Genomic DNA, 21,242 nt, shown 5'->3' with positions numbered 1-21,242 from the left:
CATACATATAAATGAAAACACTAGCCCCGTTTATATCTTATATTTTATAATTAGTTATGGGATAATGCAGGGAAGAAAAAAACTATTTACTATATATATATATACACAATCACAGAGCAAAACAAGGAAGACATCCTGATAACTGTTACAGTTCTCATTTCTGCAACTGATCAAGTGGCCATAGCTGATATTTAGAACAATCTTCTTCTGCCATCAATTCTGTATTCCTTTTGCCCTCAACAAGCGCCTTAGGTAGATGTGGTATTTGCCTGGTGGCATGACTCCAACCTTCATTCCTGAATGATCTGGGCCATTAGTAGTCATGTCGAAATTTGGTTGTTATAGTTTTCCAAAGACTATAATCACACGGCAGGGTAGTATTAAGAGATGCCCTAAGGGATCTTCTATATTCCAGACATACTGTTCTTTACCTCCCTTATGCAATATCAACCCGATTTCTCCTTGAAAATCAGGATCAATCACACTAGCCAAGATGGTAATAATTCCCTTCTTTGTCTGTTGATCCAGAGACATGAGGAGCCCAATGTGGCCGGGTGGCATTCTTAACTTCTAGTTCAATGGAATAAGTGTTATGTCTCCTTGTGGGAGCATCCCTCCCTTTGGAATTAAGACTTCTAGAACCACTGAGAATTATAGCATAGCTAAATTGACACACAACATTAACCATCACAGAGTAAGAGAAAATCGTTTGAACATGTCAGTAGAAAACTGTTCACTATAAAATTATTTCAAAAGTACTAAAGTAGACATTTCACCAAAGAAAAAATGCAAACGGCCAACAAACATATGACAAGATACTCAATGCCATTACTCATTACGAACACAAAACTAGAAACACAGTGAGATACGTTTCAAACACACTAAGATGTCTTTGGAGCCCTGGTTGTGCAGTGGTTAAGAACTCAGACGGTAACCAAAAGGTCGGCAGTTCAAATCAATCAGCTGCTCCACAGGAGAAAGATGTGGCAATCTGCTTCCAAAAAAATTACACCCTTGGAAAGCATATGAGGCAGTTCCACTCTGTCCTGTGATCTATGTTCTATGTCCTATGGGTCATTATGAGTCAGAATTCATTTGACAACCATGGGTTTGGTTTGGTTTTTAAGGAAAAGATGGCTACAATTTAAAAAATGGAAAACAATATGTCCTGAAAACGATGTGGAGAAATTGGAATCCTCATCCATTGCTGGTGGGCTTGTAAACTGGTATAGCCACTGTGGAAATCAGTTAGGCACTACCTCAAAAATGTAAACATAGAACTACCATACCAGTTGCTGTCAAGTTGACTCTGACTTATGGAGACACAATGTATGTTAGAGTAAAACTGTGCTCCATACAGTTTTCAAGGGCTGATTTTTCAGAACTGGATTGCGAGGACCATCTTTTGAGATAACTCTTGGTTGACTAGAACCTTGACCTTATCAGTTAGCAGTGGAGAATTTTAACTAGTTGACTACTCAGGAACTCCCAGAATTATGATATATTCCAGAATTTTCACCCATAGGTCTATACCAAAAATGATTGAGAGCAGAAATACAAACAGATACTTGTACACTAGTGTTCATAGCAGCAGTATTTACCTTAGACAAAAGGTGAAAAGAGCCTCAATGCCCATCAACAGATGAATGGATAAACAAAATGCATATGATGGAATATTATCAGTCATAAAGTCCTGATATGTGCTATAGAATGGAAGAACTTTAAAAACATACTTAATGAAATAAGTCAGTCATAAAAGTATTATATTATATGATTCCACTCACATAAAATATCTGGAGGAGACAAGGGTATAGACACCAAGCTTTATTAGTGGTTACCAAGGTCAGGCAGGTTAGAGCGGAAGAAGAGGAACCCTTTGCTTAGAGGACACTGAGCTTCTGTTAAGGTTACTGTAAAAATTTGGAACGGTTCATGCTGATGGAGAAACAATAAGATAAATATAATTAATGTCACTGAATTTTCCATATTAAAAATGTTGAAATGGCAAATGTTTTATATATATATATATACTCAACAATACAGAAAAAGTAAAAAATAAATACAGGGCATTTGCACTGCATGACAAATGCCATCAAGAAATATCTACAGACTCTTTCACACTTCATGCTGTAATTTTCATTGTTTTTCCCATAAGATGAGGAGATACCATGCAGGGCAGTAACGTAAGAAATCAGCATACTGGAGATAAAGACTGAAAAGGTAAATTAAAATTGTCTTCAATAACAGATGATAAAATGGTCTGCATAGAAGATCCTAATAAATCTACAGTTTAAAAATAAAATTGCAACAATTAAAAAGGAAATGTATCATGGTCACAGGATTCAAGGTCAATATACAAAATCCAATTACATTTCTGTATACTAGTAAAAAGAAATTGAAAAACAAAAGTTTATAAAATTGACCCCAAGTAAACCAGGTAAAAAACAAAACAAAAAAAAGTACATACATATATACATAATTACATGGATATATATGTATGTATACATATATGGACATACATATATACAAACATACCCACATAGTACATTCATACATAAAATATGTAAGGGTAATAAACTCCTATGATTTAGTCTAGGTAAATTTTTGTTGTTAGGTGTCATCGAATCAGTTCCAACTCAAAGGAATCCTTTGTACAACAGAAGGAAACACTGCCTGGTCCTGCTCCATCTTCACAATTGATGTTATACTTTAAAACATTGTTGCATCCATTGTGTCAATCTGTCTTGTTGAGGGTCTTCCTCTTTGTCACTGACCCTCGACTTTACAAAGCATGATGTCCTTCCCCAGGGACTGATCCCTCCTGATAACACGTTCAAAGTAGGTGAAACATAGTCTCACCATCTTTGTTTCTAGGGACATTCTGGCTGTACTTCTTCCAAGACAGATTTGTTCGTTCTTTTAGCAGTCCATGGTCTATTCAATATTCTTCACCAACACCATAATTCAAAGGCATCAATTGTTGTTTGTTCTTCCTTATTCATCATCCATCTTTTGCATGTATATAAGGCAACTGAAAACATCATGGCTTGGGTCAGGCACACCTTAGTCTTCACAGTGAAATTTTTGTTTCTTAACACTTTAAAGCAGTCTTTTGCAGCATATTTGCTCAGTGCAGTGCATTATTTCATTTCTTGATTGCTGCTTCCATGGGTGTTGATTATGGATCCAAGTAAAATGAAATACTTGAACACTTCAAACTTTTCTCCCTTTATCAGGATGTTGCTTATTGGTCTAGTTGTGAGGATTTTTGTTTTCTTATGATGACGCGTAATCCATACTGAAGACTATAGTCTTTGACATTCGTCAGGAAGTGCTTCAAGTCCTCTTCATTTTCAACAAGGAAGGTTGTGTCATCTCCATAACACCAGTTGTTAATGAGTCTTCCTCCAATCTTTATGCCCCATTCTTCTTCGTATAGTCTAGCTTCTGGGATTATTTTCTCAGCATACAGATTGAATAAGTATGATAAAAAAGTACAACCCTGACGCACACCTTTCTTGACTGTAAACCATGCAGTATCCCGTTGTTCTGCTCAAACGATTGCCTCTTGATCTATGTACAGGTTCCTCAAGAGCACAATTAAGTGTCTCTGGAATGCCCATTCTTCACAATGTTGTCCATAATTTGTTATGATCCACACAGTCAAATGCCTTTGCACAGTCAATAAAACACAGGTAAACATCTTTCTGGTAGTTTCTACTTTCAACTTTCATCCATCTGACACAAGCAATGGTATACCTGGTACCATGTCCTCTTCTGAATCTGGCTTGAATTTCTGGCAGTTCCCTGTAGATGTACTGCTACAACAGCTTTTGAATGATCTTCAGCAAAACTTTACTTATGTGTGATGTTAGTGATATTGTTTGATAATAGCCACATTCTGTTGGATCACCTTTCTTGGGAATAGCCATAAATATGGATCTCTTCTAGCTGGTTGGCCAGATAGCTGTCTTCCAAATTTCTTGGCATAGATGAGTGAGCACTTCCAGCATTGCACCTGTTTGTTGAAACATCTCAATTGATATCCGTCAATTCCTGGAGCCTTGTTTTTTACCAATTCCTTCAGTGCAGCTTGGACCTCTTCCTTCAGTGCTATCGGTTTCTGATCATATGCTACCTCCTGAAATGGATGAATGTCAACCAATTCTTCTTGGTATAGTGACTCTCTGTATGTCTTCCATATTCTTTTGATGCTTCCTGTGTCATTTAACATCTTCCCAGTAGAATCCTTCACTGTTGCCACCTCGAGGCTTCAATTTTTTCTTCAGTTCTTTCAGATTGAGAAATGCTAAGCACATTCCTCCTTTTACTTTTCAAACTCCAGGTCTTTGCATATGTCATTATAATACTTTATTTTTGACTGCCTTCCAACCTGAGGGGCTCATCTTTCAGCACTATGTCAGACAGTGTTCTATTGCTATTGATAAGGTATTCACTGGCTAATTCTTTTCAGAAGTAGACCAGTTGGTCCTTCTTCCTAGGCTGTCTTAGTCTGGAAGCTCAGCTGAAATATCTCAGCCATGAGTGACCCTGCTTGTATTTGAATACTGGTGGCATAGCTTCCAACATCACAGCAATACACAACCCCCCACAGTATGATAAACTGACAGACATGTGAGGCTAGTCAAATTGCTAAACAGTATATAAATAAATAGCAACTATCCTTGATTAGCAAGGAGATCAAAATCCAGTGCTACTATAATATGTAATCTAAGATGTACAGTTGTTTGCAGAAAAAATAGATGAGTCATAGTTAAAAAAAAAAAAAATCCAAATGTGTTACTCAAATGAAGGAAAAAAGAGGAAGTCAAAGGAAAACATCTTTGAGGAGTTTTAGACTTTGGACTTAACAGACTGACTTCAAACAAACTATTCTAAATATGTTTAATGAGCTAATGGAAACCATGTTTCAATAACATAATTACAACAACTCATGAAGTAGTCAATATCAATAAATAGATAAAAATATATAAATAGACAAAATAGAAATTCTGGGTTTGAAAACTAGATAACTGAAATGAAAAACTTACTAGAGAGGCTCAAGAGCATATCTGAGCTAGAAGTGGCAAATTTTAAGATAGATCAATAGAGATGACCCAATCCAAAGTACAGAAAGAAAAAGAAAGAAAGAATTCTTTCTGAATTCAGGACACCAGTTCCAGGAGAAGGCTTTCTCTCTCTGTTGGCTCTGGGGGAAGGTCCTTGTCATCAACCTTCCCCTGGTCTAGAAGCGTCTCAGTGCAGGGATCTTGGTTCCAAAGGACATGTGCTCATCATGTATCAAAGCTATTTTCATCATCTTGAGCTTTATTCTACAAATGAGAAAATTTTCTAGGCCTGGGTGGAACACTTCACATATCTTTGAAATGCAGGAATTTTTCTGAATTAACTAAGGAATAGATTGTTTTATTGGATTTATAATAATTAAATTGGTAAAATGGAAAAAAGCATGTTATAAATTCCTTTAAAATGTTATCAATGAATCTTTTTTTTCCCCTTATTTTGAATATTAGAGAAGTAGAGGCTGCATAGTTTATTAGAATGGGCAGTAGACTTTAGCTCTTTGTTTATCGCTAAACTGAAGAACTTTGACAAACTTTCTGTTGTTGTTGGTTTCTTTCTTCGTTTTTGAGGTTAGATTCCATGGTTGTAAAATGCAAAGTGTAGGGAGGAATGATCTGTTATGGATCTGGTGTTCCTTGACCATCTAGTTTGTTGTTTTCCAGCTCTGAGTTGCCTAAAGCCAAGAATTGTGTAAGGAGAGAACTCATTAATACCTCAGGGACATGTTATCATCCTTAAAGATCAAGGAGTCCAAGAATTTCAAAATAAAGTAGCTGTGAGGAATTGGACAGAGCCCTGATATTTGAGCAGAATACTGATAAATTTCTTCATATTTAAATAATTTCATGCAGTGCAGTACCTTCCAACAGAATAATGTGACTCTTCATAAAGCTTGTAAAACATGATTTCTTCAAGAAGAGTGTTAATCCAACAAAAAACAAAACAGAACAAAAACTCTTTGTAAGTGAGTCAATTCTGAGTTATAGCTACCCCCATGTGCTAGAGTAGAAATGTTCCATAGGGTTTTCTTGGTTGTTATCTTTACAGCAGCACATCACCAGGTCTTTCTTCTATGGTGCTGCTAGAAGAGTGGAACCACCAAACTTTTAGGTTAGTAGCTGAGGTGTAGGAGTTACTAAAAAATAATACATGACACTATTTTTCACAGAGATAGATCATTTTGAAGTTTCTTTTTTTTTTTGGTACTGCCACAAAATTCTCACTTCATTTTCGTTTCTTGCAGCTCCTTGAGTTGGCAATTCGCATAAATTTCTACTATCAATATATGTGGAGGCTTCTTAGATTTTTGTAGTATATTATGGTTGCAGAAATAGCCATTTCAAAATTATCAAATAACAGGCAATCCGGCAATTACTATTAATTCATTTGTAAGTTGAAAAATGTACATTTTAAAGCCCTTTTCAGGTGCTCAAACACAGCAAAATTCACCAAATAAAATACATGAATGATTCTTCAAAAAACATGTATTATTATCATTATTATTATTATACTAAGTTAAGGAAACAGAATCTAACCAGCAATAAGAAACCATCTGGCATTATCTAAACAAGATGGTAACGTGCTTATCCTATTACTCCAAAATCATTGCCACTAGTTACTGTTGCACGTAAGACTTGAGAAATGTAAAAGTGTATTGAGAGTAAAACTGTCCTTACAAAACATTAAATCAAAAAGAACCACCCAATTATCAATTTATAGGAGGATACATAATAATGATTTTCATATACTTACATAGTGGAAAATTACACAGAGGTTGAAATAAATGGGCAAAATTCTAAATATCTTTATATATAAAGGACTCATGGGAGTGTAAAAAGCATTCCATATACATATGCATCTAGTAGTGTGTTTTTTGTGTAAATTACCAAGATATTCAAAATGAAAGAAAAATATATATGCAGTATGCACAGAAAAAAACTGAAATATTTCTGTAGAGGCCAACAGATCATACTTATACTTTTTCTTGAAATTATCATTTTTGAAAGTAGTTTTGTATTTGAATGCTCAATGTAACCATGTTGAATGTTCTGCAAATGTATAAATCAATTAATTTAATTTTATTCATTTTATTTCGAATTACTAATGGAAAACTGGTAACCAATACGATATAATCCGAAGCTGAACAGCACACCTCTGTGATGGCCAGGAGAATGAGCCTTGCAGACCTCCAGCTGAAGGGACTGTAATTGAGCAAGGACCCTGACTGCTGACTGCTGCGCTCTGATATTCATCACCATGGGCCACTTTAAGATATACCAGGACTCCTCTGATGGTTGAATTTGTCTCCTAAACCCCATAATAGCCTTCAAAAGATATATTTGAACTTTTTTGCTTTGTTTTTTGTTACTGTCATAAAATTCTCACTTCATTACTTGCAGTTTCTTGAGTTGTCAATTTGCATAAATTCCTGAGACTGGTATATGTGGAGGCTTCTTAGATTTTTTTTAACTGTGCTGTGGTTGCAGAAACAGTTACACCCAAACAACCTGCCTGCTCTCCACTCTGAAGGCTTTTGGTCTAAGGCTCTGCCAGCTTACCCTGCCTCTGTCCCCATTTTCTTTAACAGGTGTTTCCTCTGATAAAATCTTTGCACTTTCAATCTTGAAATTGCACCTTCTTCTTGAGGGACCTGGACTAGCACATTACTTAATCCTCTTCTTTCTTTGATGGGGTCCAAAGACTAAGTCAAGACTGATCAAGTAGGAAGAATCAAGTGACTCCACAGGGGAAAAGACATGGTCCTAGGGGAACGCAGAGTCCAGCTGCTTGGATAAGTGTCCTGTGTTCAAATCCTACTCGGAGAAGCACTTTGTGCACTAGCCGGTGAGTTTAATGTGTTCCTTTCATAATTCTTTTTTCTAATTCTCTGACTCTTTCTCAACAGAGAAATTGGAGGCAAATTTAATTTTACTCATTATGGCCGTTGCTGACTTTTTTATGGAGCTACACATTTTTATGGCTTTTATGTTTTCCCATTTTGCAGTGGATTCTACAGCCAATTAACTTTTGCAGTCAGAGTCTTACACTCCTAAAACACCACATATTAAATAAAACTCTAATTAAAGTGTCAGTGTCAGATGCTAAAATTTATATGGTGATTAAAAGCAGATAGTTACTGTCCTCTAGGAAATTTCTATGAACTGGTTGTAGTAATTATCCAGTGAAGAATGGTAACTCTCCTTTATTGAGTGACTATTCTCTACAAAAGCTGTGTGAGGAAGTTTCCCACACGTTACCTAACTTGGTTATTATAAGAATATAGTTAGGTATTGGCTCTGTATTTCAGCCATAATGAAGATGAGATACAGGAAATTGATATATAATTAAATATTAACTTATATTTATAACCTGGTATTTTGGTAATAGTTTTATTAGAAAATTTCTTATTTTATTCTTTTCTAAAGTAGCTTTATTGGGGCATTTATTTATTTTTTAATTTTATTTATTTTGTTGTTCTTGTTTAGAATCTGCACAGCAAAACATACAACAGTTCAACAGATTCTACATGTATAATTCAGTAACGCTGATTTCATTCTGCGAGTTGTGCAACCACTCTTACTCTCCTTTTCTGATTCGGTCCACCCCGTTAACCCACATTCACTGCCTTCTAAGATTCCTATCAAATCTTTCCAGTTGCTGTTGTCACTTTGATTCCATGTAGATAGATCTTAAAAGAGTATAATTCTCAAGGCAGACATTTTTTACTAGTTAAGTCAAACTTTTGTTTTGTTTTGTTTTAAGAAGACTTGAGGGGATAGAGTGAGTTTAAGGTATAAGGTTCTCTCAGGGCAAATAACTTCAGGTATTTATTCAGCCTCTATGACTCCAGAAAGACTAGATTTCATGAGAACTTGAAATTCTGTTCTGCATTTTTCCCCTTTTGATCAGGATTCTTCTACAGAATCTTTGATCAACATGTTCAGTAATGGTAGCTGGGCATCATCCAGTTCTTCTGGTCTCACGGCAAAGAAGGCTATTGTTCTTGGAGGCAAATAGCCACATATACCATTTCCTCCTCCTATTCCTGGAGATTCTCCTTCTTCCTCTGTTGTTGCACAGGAAAGAGACCAACTGCTGTGCCTTGGATGGCACTTGCAAGCTTTAAGACCCTAGGCACTGTGCAAAGAACCAGGAGGTAGAAGAAAAGCACTAAATAGGTTGTTAGGCCAATCAACCGTGATGGCCCATAAATCCATGACCCTAAACCTGCAAACCAAGGAACTTAATTCCATGAGGTGTTTGTTTGTACATAGGCAGCCTCAGTGGCTACTCTTTTTTTTTTTTTTTTTTTTGTCATTGTTGTAAATATGTGTATCACGGAATTTTTGCCAATTCTGCTTTTTACAGGTGTACAACTTATGACAGCACTTACAATAATGGGCTGTACAACCCTACCCTTAATCACTGCAATTTTTCCACCACTGTAAACTGAAACTCAGCACTCCTCAAGTAATAACTCCCACTTCCCCATCCTTTCTGCCCCTGGTAATCACTAATATATTTTGGTCTCTGTACATTTGCCTTTCCTTGTCTTTTCATATACGTGAGGTCATACTATATTTGTCCTTTTGTGATTGACTTATTTCAATCAGCATATTGTCTTGAAGTTGCAGCCATATTGTAGCATGTATCAAGACTTCATTGCTCCTACTGGCTGAACAGTATTCTATTGTATGTAGGTACCACTTTTTGTTTATCCATTTATCTCTCGATGGGTATTTAGGTTGTTTCCACCTTACGACTATTTTGAATAGTTTTGCAATGAACATTGGTGTATAAATCTCTGTTAGAGTCTCTGCTTTTAAGTCGTTTGGATACATAACTAAGAGTGGAATTCCTGAGTCATATGGTAGTCCTAGTTTTAGTTTTTTTGAGGAAGCACCACACTGTTTTCCATGTGATTGCACCATTTTGCATTCCCTCTAGCAATGGACAACGGTACCAATTTCCTTACACCCTTGCCAACATTTGCTCTTTTCTATTGTTGTTGTTGTTAGTTTTCCTTAGCCATTCTAGTGGGAGTGAAATGCTATCTCATTGTGGTTTTAACTTGTGTCTCTGATGGCTAATGACATTGAGTATCTTTTCTTATGTTTGGTGACCATTTGAATGTCCTTTTTGGTGAAATGTTTATTCAAGTCTTCTGCCCATTTTATGATTGGCTTATTTGTCTTTTTGTTGTTGGCAAAGTTTAGTATGTTTTGTTTATAAGATTCTTATCAGATATATGGATTCCTAAGATTTTTTTCCCAGTTATTAGCTTACCTCATCTCACTTTTGGCAAAGTCATTTGATGAACAAAATGTTTTAATTTTTATGAGACCCCATTCATTTACTTTTTCCTTTTTGTTTGTGCTTTTGTCACTATATTAAATAATCCATTGTTAAAAGCTAGGCCCAACAGAGTTGCCCCTGCTTTTTCTTCTAAGAATTTCATGGTTTCAGTTTGCACGTTTATGTCTTTAATCCATTTTGAATTTATTTTTGTGTGTGGTGTGTGGCATGAGTCCTGTTCCATTTTTCTGCATGTGGAAATCCAATTTTCCCAACACCATTTATTGAAAAGATCCTTCTTTCCCCACCGAATGGACTTAGATCCCTTGTCAAAAATCAGTTGACTATAGTGGGTTTATTTCTGGACTCTAAATTCTGTTACTTTGCTCTATATGTCTATCGTTATACCAGTACCAGGCTGTTTTTATTACTGGAGCTGTATAATATTATATCATATGTTTTAAAATCAAGAAGTGTGACTCCTCCTACTTTGTTTTTCTCTTTCAATATTGCTTTTGCCATTCCATATAAAGTTGAAGACTGGTTTTTCCATTTCTGTAATGATGACTGTTGGGATTTTGATGGGGATTGTATTGAATCTATACACTGCTTTGAGCAGTATTGACATCTTAACTATATTAAGTCTTCCAAGTCATGAACATTTATTTAAGTCTTCTTAAACCTCTTTCAGAAGTGTTTTATAGTTTTTATTGTATAAGTCAGTCCTTCACATCCTTGTTAAATTTATTCCTAGGCATTTTATTCTCTTAGATTCTATTCTAAATGGAATTGTTTCCCTAATATCCTTTTCAGATTTTTCATTGCTGGTTTATAAAAAGTCTACTGATTTTTGTTTGTTAACCTTGTACCCTACAACTTTCCTAAATTCCTCTATTAGCTCCAGAATTTTGTTGTTGTTGTTGTTGTTGTACTCATTGGGATTTTCTATATAAAGGGTCATAACATTTGGAAATAGAAATAATTTTATTTATTTTCCAATCTGGATGTCTTTTATTTCTTCTTCTTATCTTACTGCTCTGGCTGGACTTCTAATACAATATTGAATAAAAGCGGTGAGGGCAGGCACCCTTGTCTTGTTCCCGATTTCAAAGGGAAGTCCTCAATCTTTCTCCATTAAGCATAATGTTGGCTGTTGGCTTTTTATATATGCCTTGAATCGTGTTGAGGTATTTCCCCTCTATTGCAGTCTTCTTCAGGTTTTCATCAAGAAAGGGTATTGGATTTCATCAAATGTTATTTCTGCACTCATAAAGATAATTATGTGGTTCTTTTCCTTTGTTCTATCAATGAGATATACTATGTTGATAGCTTTTCTAGTGTTGAATCAACCCTGTATTCCTGGAATAAATTCCACTTTTTCATGGTGTGTGACTCTTTTAATATGCTGTTTGATTCTGATCGCTAGTATTTGTTGATGATTTGTACATCTATATTCGTAAGAGATATTGGCTTGTAATTTTCTTTTCTTTTGGCGTCATTGCCTGGTTTTGTTATCAGGGTTATGTTTGCTTTATGGAATGAATTAGGGAGTAGTTCTTCCTTTTCTATCTTCTGGAAGAATTTAAATAGTATTGGTGTCATTACTTCTCTAAATATTTCATAGAATTCCCCAGTGAAGACATCTAGTCTAGTAATTTTATTTTGTTGGGAGGTTTTTGATCACTGATTTGATTTATTCACTTGTTACATGACTGTTGAGACTTTCTATTTCCTCTTGAGTCAGTTTAGGTAAATTGTGTGAGTCTAAGAATTTGTCAGTTTCATATAGGTTACCCAGTTCGTTGCCACACTCTTGTTCATAATATTCTGTCATAATTCATTTTTATTTCTATTGGGTCAGTTGTAATGTCCCCTCTTTAATTTCTTATTTTGTTTGTTTGTATCTTTTCTTTTCTTTGTCAGACTAGCTAAAGATTTGTCAATTTTATTGATATTTTCAAAGAATCAACCTCTGGTACTACTGATTCTCTCTATTGACTTTCTTGTTTCCATTGCATTTATTTCTTCTTTAATCTCTGTTATTTCCTTTCTTCTAGTAGGTTGAGGCTTAGTTTGTTCTTTTAGTTCTAGTTCCTGGAGTTGTTGAGTTATGCTGTTGACTGGATATCTTTCTTTTTTTCGGTAGGCATTTGTTGCTGTAAGTTTCCCTCTGAGTACTATCTTTGCTGTATCCTATAAGTTTTGGTATGTTGTGTTTTTATTTTCAATTGACTCTAAGAAATTTGAGATTTCTCTTTTGATGACTTCCTTGACCCACTGGTAGTTTAAAAATGTGTTTTTTAATTTTCACGTTTGTGTAATTGCCAGGGTTTTTTTTTCTGTTATTGATTCATAGCTGCACTCCATTGTAGTTAGAGAAAATGCACCGTATTATTTCAATCTTTTTTACTTTGGTAAGACTTAGTTTGTGAGCTAACATGTGGTCTATCCTAGAGAATGATCCATGTCCACTGGGAGTAGAATTATGTGAAAATGTAGGATAACCATATCAGATCACCAAATGAAGGATGACTACATCATTACATAACTCCCAAATTACTTCACTGTATAACAGCCAAATTACATCATTACAAAACTGCCAAGCCACTGAGAATCATGGCACAGCCAAGTTGACACATAACCTTAACCATCAAAGCCAGCATTAGTCTCTCCTGGCACCTCAGTGTTCCTTATTGCCAGATACATCATAAATGTGCAAAATAGTAGAATAGTAGATTTTTCACTATTGTACTACATGCAAAGTGTCAGATAATGAAATAGTCAATAAGTGAGGAGAGAGTGTATAACATTTCAGTGCGTTCTGGCCTCAAATGTTTCTGAGAAGAACTAGGAACTTAATCTTATTGGGGATCCTTTGTATGTGACCATTAGCTTCTCTCTCACTCCTTTCAAGATTCTCTCCTTATCTTTACTTTTTGAAAGTGTAACTGTGATATGTCTTGGAGTAGATCTTTTTGGGTTTATCCAGCTTGGAGTTCTTTTAGCATCTTGGATTTGTAGATTCATTTATTCATCAGATTGGAGAAATTTTCTGTCATTATTTCTTCATATATTCTTGCTGTCTATTTATCGCTCTCATCTCCCTCTGACTTTCCCATGATGCAAATAGTAGTTTTCTTGTTATTGTCACATAATTCTATTAAACTGTGCTCAGCTTTCTTGAGCCACCATTCTTGTTGTTCTTCACCATCTGTGATTTTGACTATCTTATCCTCTGATTTGCTGATTCTTTCTTCTCCTTGATTAAACTCGTTGGTAAATCCTTTTATTGTGTTTGTCATTTCAGTTATTGTCCATTTCAGTTGCAATATCTCACTTTTTAGATCCTCATTTTGTTCTTACATTGTTTCCTTATTTATTTTAGATCTTTGTCTGTTTTCACTTAATTCTTTAATTATATTGTATGTTGTTGTATTATATTCTTCCTTTTTTTTCTTTTATTAGATATTCCCTAGATTCACTTTCACTCCCTTTGTCATGTTCATATGGATGGGCCATAGTTTCTCTTTTCTTTGTGTACATTATGATTTTTTTTGAGGGGGCACTGAAATTTTCAAGGGTGTTAACTTTCTCAGTTCTCCCCAGTATTTCGTGTTTTTACTCACACTACTTTTTGCAAAAATTCTTAAGTGGGCAGAGCCTTCATCTTTCACTTACCATTTCCTCTCCCTCTCTGTGATAGCTCCTTCTCTCTCCTTAGTTTATTTAGGATTTGAAAGTTCCAGATCTCAATTTTCAACTTTTGATGTCTCCCAAACACACCAGAAAACAAGCTGTGGTCAATCTGTTCACCAGTGGACACCATCACTCAAGTGAGATACTGTGCAGTAATCAACCTGTCCCACAGGGGTACAGTTATAGCTCTCTGGCTATTACTTGCTTCCCTTTTATGTTTCTGCAACCATATTAAGTTAGAAAACCCACACCAAGTGAGGCGCCTTCGGGTCTGGGTGTTGCCTTCTGGTTAGCCCAAGGCTGTCTCCCCTACTCTGTGGGTGCTGCTTATATTGAGCTGGCATTCAAGGGAAGCAAGGCAGATTTCTCCACATTTATGTAGGAGAAGTGTCTGGCATTCTCCAGAAGGACCTCCGAGAGAACTGTCTTCTTGGTTTCAGAGCCCGAGTGGCCCTCTTGTGGCTGGGGGTGTGTTCTCCTCTTAGATGACCCCCTTTCTGGTTCCACTGTTGGGAACCCTCTGTAAGAATTTTTATCAGCCAAGCCAACAGCTAACAGTTTCCAGGTGGAGAAGGGGTTGCCACATGGATTCCAAATGGACTGCTAGGGAGGTATGCCATGTTGCTATCAGAGTCCACCCCATAATATTTGGCTGTGGTGTAGCCTCCACTGAAAATGCCTGCTTCCCAGCACACAGCAGCCTCAGTTGTCAGTACTCAGTACCTACCAGAAGGAGGAGCACACAGACCCAAACTAACTTTCAGGTAAGTCTGTCCTGTGGGTTTCAGAGGCCTGAGCTTTGTGGTACAGGGGAGGTAGAGTGCTGACTATAGGAGCAAACTCCCTGCAGGGTTCTTCTGTAGCAGTTAGCAATAGCCTTCAACAGTTACCAGGTAGAGTAGATGGTATCACACTGATCATAGCCACATGGAAGTCTGCCTTCTTGCTATCAGAGCCCTATCCCCCAGTAGTTTCTTGGCTATGAATACAGCCTCCACTCTAGATGTCTGCTTCCTAGAAACAGCAGTCTGAGTCAGCAGTCCTCAACACCAACCAGAAGTGAGGACCAACTAACCCAAATTGACCCACAGAGATGTTGGACCCTCAGAGGCCTGAGCTATGGGTTGTGCAGTGAAGCAGGCAGAGTGCTGACTATGGGAGCAGATTCCACTTCAGGGGCCTTCTGTAGCAATTTTCACTAGGCTTCCAGCCTGCAAGTCCAGTGGGAGTGGTGCCGGCAAACTCCAAACTGGCCCCCAAGGAAGTCCTCGTTGCTGATTTTAGAGCAGAAGCTTGGGGTCTTGTGTCTTTGTCCAGGCAGGTTGTGTGGTGGTTAGAGGTGCAAACTGTTTTCCTGGGGTCATTCTCCCAATTCACTGTAGCTGATGGCTCACCTTGCTAGAGAGAGGTGCAGGGAGAAAAGATTTTTCTACTATATATGACTCGTTAATTCACTGATTCTTGCATATCTCCAGTTCCCTGCTGCCTTCCTCTGCTCCCTGATTCAGAGACTGTCAAGCCAAAAACTATTTCCTTGTTGTATTTGTGGAGGAGAGTTGGAACTATGGTTTGTTTACATGACCATCTTCCCAGAATTCTTTATTGAGGCATTTAATACCACAATTTAATCATTTTTAGATATAATAAAATGATCTTTGTAAATGTACAGAGGTATGATTCTCTATATTTCAACTTTACAATCACCACAATTCAACTTTAGAATGTTTGCAACACACAAAAAAGGTCACTCTTGTCTTTTGGAGATCATTCTCTCTTCCCACGCCCTTTTTCAAGTAACTATTAATCTCCATTCAACATTTATTGTTTTGACTTTTCCAGATATTTCACGTGAATGGAATCAAATTATATTTTGTCTTTGTGTCTGTTTCTCTCATTTAACACAATGATTTTGTGGTTCATCTACATTGTAGCATATATCAGTAGTTTATTACTTTTAAATGATAAATAGTACTCAACTTATATTTATATACCACGTTTTGTTTATTTATTCACTAGTTTATGAACATTAAGATAGTTTCCAGGACAAATATTGTATGAGACCTCTACTGTAAAAACTCATGAAAAAGTTTACACACAAAAAGAAACAATCTTTGTTGGTTATGAGGGATGGGAGGGGTGGAGGAGGGGGAAACTAAATAGACAATAGATAAGTGGTAACTTCTGCAAAAGGTAAGACAGTACACAATATTGGGGAAGCCAACACAACTTGTACAAGGAAAGGTCATAAAAGCTCCGCAGACACATCCAAACTCCCTGAGGGACCGAATTGCTGGGTGGAGGGCTGTGGGGACCACAGTCTCGGAGAACATCTAGCTCAATTGGCATAACACAGTTTATAAAGAAAATATTCTACATTTTAACTTGGTGAGTAGCGTCTGGGATCTTAAAAGCCTGTGAGCAGCCATCTAAGATACTACACTGGTCTCACGACTTCAGGAGCAAGGGAGAATGAAGAAAACAAGATACAAGGGAAACATTAGTCCAAAGGACTAATGGACCACAACTACCATGGCCTCAACCAGACTAAGTCCAGTAGAACTAGATGGTGCCCGGCTACCACCACTGACTGCTCTGACCAGGATTACAACAGAGGGTCCTAGTCAGAGCTGGAGAAAAATGTAGACCAAAATTCTAACTCATAAAAAAATACAGACTTGCTGGCCTGACAGAGACTGGAGAAACCCCGAGGGTATGGCCTCCAGACACCCTTTTAGCTCAGTAATGAAGTCACTCCCGAGGTTCACCCTTCAGCCAAAGATTAGACATCTCCATAAAACAAAACGAGACTAATGGGGCACAACACTCCAGGGACAAGGACTAGAAGGCAGGAGGGGACAGGAAAGCTGTTAATAGGGAACCCAAGGTTGAGAAGGGACAGTGTTGACATGTCGTGGGCTTGTTAACCATTGTCATAAAACAATACGTGTACTAATTGCTTAACGAGAAACTATTGGTTCTGTAAGCCTTCATCTAAAGTAGAATAAAGAGAAAGATAGTTTGCACATTTATGGCTATTAAAAATAATGATGTTATCAACATCAGGGCTATGCTAATCCATATAGGCAATAAAAATGGATCTGTCTCCATGTATCTGTGGATTTGTCTCAGTTGTGTCTTAGCTGTAGTTTTGCCAAAGGAAACATGAAAAGATGTTTAATTCTTGAGCAGTAAATTCAGCCAATTTCTGGGAGAATGTGGTTAGTCAGGTTTTAAATTCAGAGTAAAAATCCTATTGAGTAATTCATTTACCAAATATTTATTGAACACTCACCAAGTATCAGAAATTGCTGTAATCACCAGAGGTAAAGTGATGAGCAAAACAAACAATAATTCCTGCTTTTATTGATCTTTTGTTCTAGCAAAAGATTAGTGAATAAAATATAGACAAATAAGTGAAATATATCAGAGTTAAAAAAAAAAAGACTATGAAGCCCAGGGATTAGTAGCCATTTATGGTTAAAATATATTTTAACTTTAAGTTTACAAGTATAAGGCTGGATTTTGTTAGCAATCCAAACCTTTAGAAATCACTCTTTGTCTAGCCAAAAAAATAAGATGATCATAAGACTGTTTAAAACTGGATCATTATTGTGGTATGAATCTAGAAATCATAATGGTATAAAAGTAGAAATCAATAACAGAAATAACACAGAAAACAAATTAAATATGTGGAAATAAATGACACATTACTAAAAACTATTGGGTCACAGAAGAAATCAAAAGTGAAATTAAAAAAATACTTACAATCGAACAAGAATGAAAACACAACATATCAAAACCTTTGGCATGAAGCAAAAGCAGCACCTAGAGAGAAATTTATAGCAAGAAATGCATACATTAAAATTGAAGAAAGGTTCAAATTCAAAAACTTAAAAATTAGAACAAATAGAAAAGAAAGAGGAAAAGAAAACTAGCAGAAGAAAGGAACTAATGAAGATCAGAGCAGAAATGAACAGAATAGAAAACAGAAAAACAATAGAAAGAATCAACAAGACTAGAAGTTGGCTCTCTGAAAGGATCGATAAAATTGACAAAATACTGGTCAATTTGACAAAGGAAGAAAACGAGAAGAAGTAAATAACCAAAATAAGAACTGAAACTGGAGATATTGCAACAGATCCAGTGGAGATAAAGAGGATTATAACAAATGACTATGAAAAATTTTACTTCAACAAATTTGAAAACCTAGAAGAAATGAGCAAATTTCTAGAAACACACTACCTACCAAAACTAACATAGGGAGAGGCAGGAACTCTAAACAGACCATAACAAAAGAGGAGATTGAAGATGTCATCAACAAACTCCCAAGGGGGAAAAAAAAAGCTCTGGCCTAGATGGCTTCACTGGGGAGTTTTATCAAACATTCAGAGAAGAGTTGACATCAATTTTACTCAAACTCTATCAAATATAGAAAAGGAAGGTGTCATGGATTGAATCGTGTCCCCCCAAAATATCTGTCAACTTGGCTGGGTCATGATTCCCAGTATTGTATGATTGTGTGATCTGATGTGATTTCCTTATGTGTTGTAAACTCTATCACTATGATGAGGTTATATGTGATCTCCTTATATGTTGTAAATTCTATCACTGTGATGAGGTTATACTGATGAGGTTTACAAGATTAGTGTCTTAATGCAATCTCTTTTGAGATATAAAAGAGAGAAGTGAGCAGAGACACATGGGAAACTCACACCACCAAGAAAGCAGCGCCATGAGCAGAGCGCATCCTTTGTACCAGAGGTTCCTGCGCTGAGATGCTCCCAGACCAAGGAAGACTGATGCATCACAAGGACCTTCCTCCAGAGTCAACAGAGAGACAACGCCTTCTCCTGGAGCTGATGCAATGAATTGGGACTTGTAGCCTACCAGACTGTGAAAGAATAAATTTCTCCTTATTAAAACCATCCACTTGTGGTATTTCTGTTGTAGCAGTACTAGATAACTAAGACGGAAGGAGTACCTCCTAATTAATTCTATGAAGCTAGCATCAATTCTAATACCAAAGCCAGTTAAAAACAACGCAAAAAAGAAAACTACAGGCCAATATCTCCCAAGAATATAGACACCAAAATTCTCAACAAAATTCTAGTCAACATAATTCAACAGCATAACAAAAAAATTATACATCATGATCAGGTGGGATTTATACTAGGAATACAAGGTGTAATTCACCATAAAAATAAAACACAGGAAAAGAATCATATGATCATGATAATCAATGCATAAAAGGCACTTGTTAAAATCCAAAACCCTTTCCTGATAAAAACTTTCAACAAATAAGAATAGTAGGAGTACTACATTGTGTGTATGTACCATAGTTTGTTTATCCATTCATCTGTTGATGGACATCTAGGTTGTTACCATCTTTTTGCTATTGTGAACAACGCCACAATGAACATGGGTATGCACGTCTATTAGTGTGACAGCTCTTATTTCTCTAGGATATATTTGTAGGAGTGCGATTGCTGGATCATATGGTATTTTTATTTCTAGCTTTCTAAGGAAGCACCGTGTCATTTTCCAAAATGGTTGTATCGTTTTGCATTCCCACCAGCAGTGCATAAGAGTTCTGATCTCCCCACAGCCTCTCCAACATTTGTTATTTCCAGTTTTTTGGATTCATTCATGTCAGTAATGCCAGGGTAAGAGAGTATCTCAATGTGCTTTTGATTTGCATTTCTCTAATAGCTAGTGATCACAAGCGTTTCCTCATGTGTCTGTTGGCTGCTTGAATGTCTTCTTTGGTGAAGTGTCTGTTCATTTCCTTTGCCCATTTTTTAATTGGATTATTTGTCTTTTTGTTATAGAGGTGTTGCATTTTCTTGGAGATTTTAGAGATTAGACCTTTTTCTGACTTGCAATGTTCAAAAATGTTTTTTTCCCAGTCTGTAGGATCTCTTTTTACTCTTTTGGTGAAGTCTTTTGATCAGCATAAGTGTTTAATTTTTAGAAGATCTCAGTTATCTAGCTTATCTTCTGGAGTTTGTGTGTTGTTGGTTATGATTTGTATCCTGGTTTGTATGCCATATATTAGGGCCTCTAGCGTTGATCCTATTTTTTCTTCTATGAACTTTATAGTTTTTTGCTTTATATTTAAGTATTTGATCCATTTTGAACTAGTTTTTGTATATGGTATGAGGTATGGTTCCTGTTTCATTTTTTTGCAGATGGACATCCAGTTTTGCCAGCACCGTTTGTTAAATAGACAATCTGTTCCCCATTTGGTGGACCTTGGGCCCTTGTCAAAGATCATGTGACTGTAGGTGGATGGGTTTACATCTGGGTTCTCTATTCTGTTCCATTGGTTAATGTATCTGTCGTTGTACCAGTACCAGGCTGTTTTGACTACTGTAGCCTGTATAGTAGGTTCTGAGGTCAGGTAGTGAGAGTCTTCTTACTTTCTTCCTCTTCTTCAGTGGTGCTTTAATTATCCAGGGCTTCATCTCTTTCCATATAAAGTAAATAATTAGTTTTTTCTATCTATTTAAAGAATGTTGTTGGTATTTGGATTGGGATTGCATTGTATTTATAAATTGCTCTGGATAAAATAGTCATTTTCACAATTTTGAGTCTACCTATCCATGAGCAAAATGGTATGTTTTTCCATTATGTAGATCCCTTTGGGTTTCTTGCAGTAGTGCTTTGTAGTTTTCTTTGTATAGGTCTTTTACAACCCTGGTTAGATTTATTCCTAAGTGTTTTATTTTTTTAGGGGCTATTATAAATGGTATTGTTTTCCTGATTTCCTTTTTATCATTCTCTTTATTGGTGTATAGGAATCCAACTGATTTTGTATGTTTATCTTGTATCCTGCTACTCTGCTGAATCTTTCTATTAGTTGCAGTTCTTTTCTCGTGGAGTCTTTTGGGTTTTCTATGTATAGTATCATAATATCTGCAAATAGGGACAGTTTAACTTCTTTATTACCAATTTGGATGCTCTTTTTTTCTTTTTCTTTCCTTATTGCTCTAACTAGGACTTCCAGCACAATGTTAAATAGGAGTGGTAATAAAGGGCATCCTTGTCTTGTTCCTGTTCTCAAGGGGAATATTTTCAGTCTCTCTCCATTAAGAATGATTTGGCCATCGGTTTTTCATAGATGCCCTTTATTATGTTGAGAAATTTCCCTTGTATACCTATTTTAT

Source organism: Trichechus manatus, unplaced genomic scaffold (assembly GCF_000243295.1).
Source record: "Trichechus manatus latirostris isolate Lorelei unplaced genomic scaffold, TriManLat1.0 scaffold00130, whole genome shotgun sequence".
NCBI lineage: Eukaryota > Metazoa > Chordata > Mammalia > Sirenia > Trichechidae > Trichechus > Trichechus manatus.
This window is presented reverse-complemented; position numbering follows the sequence as displayed.